The sequence below is a fragment of the Lynx canadensis genome, chromosome D1, assembly GCF_007474595.2.
Source record: "Lynx canadensis isolate LIC74 chromosome D1, mLynCan4.pri.v2, whole genome shotgun sequence".
Lineage (NCBI taxonomy): Eukaryota > Metazoa > Chordata > Mammalia > Carnivora > Felidae > Lynx > Lynx canadensis.
The window spans coordinates 27,052,601-27,059,644 of NC_044312.2; positions in this window are offsets into that span (position 1 = coordinate 27,052,601).

The window sequence follows — 7,044 nt, forward strand, 5'->3', positions numbered from 1 at the left end:
AGTGATCCAATTTTCATATTTAAAAGATGACTCTGAATAATACGAGCATCAGATTGGAGGGATGTCAAACAGAATGAGACAGGCCTATTCTGAGGGATGTTGTAGCCATCCTAGGGGTATGATGACCCTGAGCAGCAGTGGGAGTAGAGGGGAGTGGTTGCATTTGGGGGCCAGTGGATAGGATGGGTGGGAAGAAGGAGAAACAGAGGATAGGTCATAGTCACAGCAGCTGGGAGGAAGAGGGTGAGTTTGAGGACACTGAGTCTGGTGGAAGTTGGAAACACATGGGCCTGTGTTTCAGGAGCCAGCTCCAGCCAGAAAGCAGTGACTACAGCAGGCCTGCCACTGCTGTCCTTAGAAAGACCTGATTGCACGGTGGGCCCTTGGCTGGTGTCTGAGAACTTGGCTCTCAGAGTGTCCCAGTCAACAGTTGATTGATAAGGTCAGTTCCCTGTGGCTAGACTGTGCAGACAATATGATTTATGCTGAACACCTACTTTCCTTCTGGAAGTCTGGAATTTTTGTACGTGCTAGGCATAGGTAGCTTAGTAGACTGGCCACCAATTAAAACATTGGGCACTGAGTCTCTCACGGGCTTCCCCAAGCAGAAACATCACACACATGTTTTAGAGAAAGACTATGCTTTGTGTATCCCCTCATGGAGGAAGAGAGCACAAAGAAGCCTCATGTGGATTCTTCCAGACTCTGACTTTGTCTTTGTCCCTTATAATTCAGCAGTGTCTCTGCAAGAAACCTCAGCCATGAGAACAGCTACAAGCTAAGTCCTGTGAGTTCTTCAGTGTGTTTCCAAGTGTGGGGTGGTCTTGGGGACCCCTGACACAGCCTCAGGATTTAAATTTGGAAGTGATCAGCATGTGGAAAAAACTGAAACAATGGGAGCATATGAGATCACCCAGGAAGACTGAAGACTGAGTAGAACCCTGAGGATCTCCACAACTATGAAGGAGGGCCAGAACTCAGGCAGTAGGAGAGAGGAATGTCTGCTGAATTTAGCACAAGGTCATTTGACAACCTTGGCAAGTCAGTCCCTGTGGGCAGTTGTGGAGAGAGCTGGATTATTAGGGGATGAGGGGGAGAGCAATTCTCCCAAGCTTGACTATAGAAGGAGCAGAGAGGAATGTGGGGGGTGATGTAAATGTATTGAGGTAGGAAAAAACTTGATCATTTGTTTCTTCATTTATAAGGTGCTTGCTTTATGTAAGCCAACACAACACTGCTGTGGGTCCAGCAGAGAAAATAGGAAGGACTCCCAGTGTGCTGTATATTTGAAATGTGAACTGCACAATGCCATGAAGGTGTTTAACCCAGTGTGGGGGCTTCTTTGAGGAAGTGACCTTGACTCTGGAGCTTGAAGAATAAGTAGGAGTTTGTTGAAGTGAGGAGAAGAGAAAAGGGAAAAAGGACTTTTCAGGACAAGGGAATAATGCAGATGGATGTCCAGAGGGAATGAAGAGTGCACACTGAGTGAGGGGAGTGTGAAGAGATAGGGCTGCAACATGGCAGCAGCAAGATGAGGCAGTGCCTTCAGACTCTCATGGGAAGGAAGCAGCAGAGAGGTAGAAGCTAAATCTACAGGAGAGGGCTTGAAAAGATGGAGAGCTATGGTTTCAAGAAAGAATTAATTCTGATAGTAGGGAAATACCTCGTCATGTAACAGAAACAGGAAGAAAGGATGAGTTTTAAAAGAACAGGTATAGCCATAGGTAAGGCCTTAGGATTGGTGGCAAGAAATTGAGCATTCTTGTATGATGGCTTTCATTTTTTTGTAGGGTATGTTTTTCTCCCCTCCCACCCATCCCCTTTCTTGAGATCTAGCATATTTTGAGGCTGAGGAAACAGAAGGGGCCTTTGGTAAATAACTCCAGGTGGAGAAGAGGGGGACATTCTTTCAGCATTACAGCACATCAGAGATAGGCTAGCAGGAGGCCAAAGTTAGTGTGGTGGAGTCTATTGTCTTTAAGATATATTATCCTTGGACCTATCCCTGTGAGGGCTTTTTCCTTCTTCACCTCCTCCACCCTTGAGATCTGAAGCTCCATGTAGCGGTGACTCTACATGGAATGGAATGACTGATAAATCCCGCCAGGGGCCAAGCCCAAGAAAAGGCATTTCTCTGGATAGAAAAGGCACCTACTCTGTGGAGAACAGAGGGGTCAACAAGGATGATGGGATGGGGAAATTGAGCCATATGTGAGTCCTGGATGTCTAGACTTGATATGCCATGACCTTTGGAAGAGTTGAGAGATTAATTTAATAAGGTAGAGAGATTATCTTCTGTATCTTCACCTTCCTGTAGACTTGACAGCAATTGGAATATAGCTTCTGAATCCAAAATAAGGTAGAATTCTAATGTTCCTTTAGATTCATGTCTGTACCTTGACCTGTTAATTGTGAGACTGTCCTCTCTCTCCCTTCTATCATGGGAGATGCAGTTTTGGGTACCACTTGGTAGTAGGAGGTAATCATAGTAAGGGGAAATGTGGTAGGATCATGAGTTTTAGGACAGTGGAGAGAGTGTACAAGAAGCCTGCTTAGGTTGCTGGTCAGAATTTCCACTGGGGCCCCAAACTCTTTAGTGGTACCTGTGTGATTTCCCTCAGTGTTGTGGAGCCTGGTTGTTAACATGATGATGATGGGCATGAAGCAGACAGTTGAGGGGTTCTGGAGTGAGGCTCTGCTTGTTGAGCTACACGGAATGTCAATGGGACAAGGAAGTTGGGGCTGTTAGGCAAGACTGAAGTGGAGGTGAGGGAACATGGAATCTAAAGCAGCACAAGGAAAGACAAAGTGGAGACAGAGGAGAAATAAAGACACAGGAATGTGTATATAAGGAGGTAGTCAAAGATCTGGGGGTCCCTTGAATAAATTTAATGGGAGCTGGTGAGAGATCTGGAAGGATAGGAAATTGTGGTCGGTAGTAGGATATTTAAGTTTATGACTTCAGAGATGGAGAAGTTCTGAGTAATAAGCATGTTCAGGATGTGGCCTTGGGAGGGCCCACATTGACCCTTGTCATCACTGGACCCTCTCCCTGATCCCATGTTCACATGGCTTTTCTCCCTCCTTTCAGCCTCTGATGTGCCTCCTACCTCAGCCTACCCCTTTCCCACTTTCTGGTCCAGCAAGAGGAACTCACAGCATCTTTTCTTCCGGAGAAATTCATTCCACATGTGTCTGATTCATTTGCGTTTACTGAAACTCAAAATCTCCAGTGTCCAAAAACTCTTTCAACTGTTTTTTTCCCCTGCCCTTTCTTAGAAACAGGAAGTTGTGTTTGGCTGAGGACAAAGTCTTCCAGTGCCCTTGGGACTTACAAGATGTTTGGGAATGAGGAACGGTGAGGTCTGGGGAAGGCTTCTTTATTCTCTCCTTTCCTGGGGCAAGGGTGTATCTGTCTGTGGTAGCCTGGGCAGCTCATGGGGATGGAAGACTAGCCATAACTTTCCTGTCTCTTCCCACTGAGCCCAAGACCTGAGGGAAAGCATGTTCTAAAAGAGACAGGTGGCTTTGAATGCTCCTATATTTCTCTCTCCCTGCACTGGCATCTACTGTTCAGAATATACTTGGATGTTGGTTCTCACCTTTGTCTTCCCAACACTCGGACAGTGTCTTTGAGGAGCTTTTCAATCTAGTTTTTGAGGGGTGTGGGCTGGCTGGCACTCAATTTTAAGTGAGAAAGGCCAACTGTATCTTCAGTGGGATCTCAGAGAAACTCTCCATCTGAAGAAGAATGAACCAGACTGTGAAGGGGCACGTCTATTGTGATAAGTCTGCTCAGGTTGTTGGCAAGCATTAGCCTAGAAAGCAGACAGGTGCCTGGGAAAGGCTGATGGAGTGCCAGTGAGGCAAGGAAAGCATGGAGGTCACAACACCAGCACTCTGCTCACTCAGCGCTCCAACATTTAGCTCCCCTGAAGCGTGTTATTTTGTGCCATCTAGAATTTTTTCAGATGTAAGGCAAATATGCCCACAATATATCACTTGAGTGATTATTGAGTGAACCAGCAAAAATGTCAGCTTAGGTGAGTGACTTCTGTCTCTCACAGTCCATAGGCAGCTTTCTTGAAGGACCACAGGAAAACACGTTGTGCCAGAAGGCAGCTTCTCATAGACATACTGTCCTGCAGCCAAGGGCCACTAAAAGAGAGCAAACCCATTTGTATTTCTCAAGGGCAGGAGTACGGCTGTGTCCCTCTCTTCCTCTGTCTCCTGACTGAACTGCACCCATGGGCAGTGCCTTGGGGTGCAGCATGCTGGATGGATACACTTCCCTTTACTTAGGGCATCCCCTCCCACTCTACACAGAGCAGAATCAGGGCGGAGGCAGTAGCTTAATCTTGCCTAAGATGTTGCCTTCCTCGTCTTCCTTCCTCATGCTTATCCCACCTCATGTTTTGTTTTGGCTGTATGTTCAGTAATCTGGCTTCGATGGACTGAAGAGGCACGAGGAAGTGATAAGACTGTGGTAGCTGAAATCTGGAAACCTGAGGGTGATACTACATTTGATTCTCTTTGGTAGATTCCGTATTTCTTTCACTCTTACAAACAACTCCTCCTTTCCAACAGTGAAAGGGACACGGCTGCTTACTGGAGGGGCTTGGTGATCTGAGGCAGAGCATGCAGAGAGCAGAGATTGCTGTGGGCTCACAAGCCTCTTTTCCTACGACCAGGGGAGACTCAGACCCTGGGAGTCCTGGGCTATGTGTGAAAGCATATCGCCTTACCACTTTACAGTCTCAAGAATGCAGTGGTGACAAAGCCTCTCTAATTGCCCTGGACCAGAAGTTGAAAATATCAAGACCAAGCAAAAGCCAACATATGCTTAAAAATTTTCCTATTGTTCATGTTTTTTTTTTTTTTTTTTTTTTTTTTTGGTTGTCGGTGGGGAGGCCTGGAAAAAATGAAGAAGGATCCAGAGGAAAGCAAGAAGAACTATATGTTTGGATGCGTGGAAAGAAGAACAGTCCTTATTATGAGGGCCCACTGGTTAAAAACCCCAAACACAAAGAACCTAGTGAACATATCAGAGGGACAAGATGTGGGGTTAGTGGGAAGATGGTCCCATTGTCCCTGGACAATGTTCCTGGGAGGGGGATGGTTTGCTAAAGTGGGCTGGGGAACAATAATGTTGCATAGTTTTATAAATTCACAAATCCCTCTGGTCAGCTACAGGGGAATAAAGGGCAGAGAATAAACCCCAGGCAAGGATTCACTTACATTAAAGATGAAAGAAATGAACTTTGATGCTAATGTACCACCTCTGAAATATTTCTGGCAGGTGTTCAGAGGATCCAGATGAATGACCAAGCTACCTGCCGCATCAGGGCCTTAGGGACTTTAGCAAACACTAGTACCAGTTTCCATCAGGAGCACTAGCAGGAAAACGCAAACTCTCAGCAGAGGAAATGTAGTCTTCCCTTCTCGGGGCTCCAAGGGTGGTTGAGGTTGGCCAGGGGAAATAATGGTGTGGTCTCTCACTGCAGATCTATTTTCTGAGTTCCTGCACTGCAGCTGTTGAGTTTCCAGACACAAACAAGTATGTATTCTGTGAGCCTGGCCGAGCCCACACAGCAAGGAAGAGCCAAGCTGGATTCCATTCTGCTTTGCACATCGGCAGCTCTGCTGCCAGCTGAACTCCAGGGCAAACGCAGTCCCTGCTGCGTAGGGTTGGCACAGCTGGACTGCTCTGGGCAGCGCATGGGGGACACGCTTGGCTTTGCTTATTCTAGGGAGGGTGAGAAATGGAAGGAGAAGAGGAGTTGCAGAAACATACATCAGTCTCAACAAAACTGGTGCATGGCAAGGAAGACTCTGGTTTTACTAGCCATCATCGACATGCCTGTGTGTGTGCTTGTTTATGTTTAGGTAAGCCTGGCCTCCCCCTCACTAGAGTCAGCAGATAGGGAGAAAGTGGTTAACTCCATGTGGAGCTGTGCACCACACCGAGCTGACCAGCAGCGACCTGCTGAGGGCACTGTAGGGGCCAGAATCCAATTTATTTCGTTTCCTGCTCCCAGGGCGAGTCCTCCCAGAGGGCACCGTTTCCTCACTCACACCAGGGCTCCCTATAGCATCCTCTCTGCCCATGTCACTAGTTATTTGAGTGAGTCTTGAGAGAAAGCAAAAGGGAGGGACAAAGGGGTCAAAGTGATGAAAAATGGAAGATGCGAATTTATATGTGTTCCTTCTTTTCACTACAATGTCACTTCTTGATGTCGTCTGTTTCATTGTACCCATTAATGAGCAAGGACTGAGTTCCCTCTACACTAGACCATATGGAAGACTGAACCAGGAAGAGGTGAGGAGATACAGAGTGGAAGGTGGGATTCTGGGGCTCTCAGGTAGGGTTTAGGTAGCAGGTGGGGGATGCAGTTCCATGTAGAAAGGGCTGATTGGGACCATTGCAAGTTGTTGGGGCCAGGAGAGTGGTGAGGTGGAGATAAAGTCTGATGTGGAGAGAAGGCACTGAGGTCGTTGGGATGACAGTGCTTAGATATGGGTTCAGCTTTCCTCAGGTCCGCAGAGAATCTGGTATCTCTGGCTGGTCAGTATATCAAAGGGAGGCTGTGTATGTTTGCAGAATGGAATGGGATAGTCTTTCTCAAGAATAATGAACCCAGAGGCATCTCACAGCCACTGTTACCTCAGAGTTGGATATTTCCACCAGAGCAGTGGTTCTCAAACCAGCAGTCTCCACATCACCTGGGAACTTGCTGGAAATGCAGATTCTCAGGTTCCCTCTCTAACCCACTGAATCAGTAACACTTGGGGTAGGGCCCAGAAATCTGTATTTTAAGAATCCCTCTGGATGCCTGCTCGAATTTGAGAATGACCGGTCTAGATTATGATGAAGAGTTGCCTGAATGAGCTGGATTCAGCAAGAGGAAGGCCTGAGAGACCCAGGCAAGGTGCCAGCTTCCCTGTGTGCGTTCAAGGTCAGCTGACCTAGTTTTAGCCTCCGTCCTTGGGCTCTGGGTCCTCTGCCTTTTCCAAAGAAATAGTGAACCAGATCAGACCACTGCA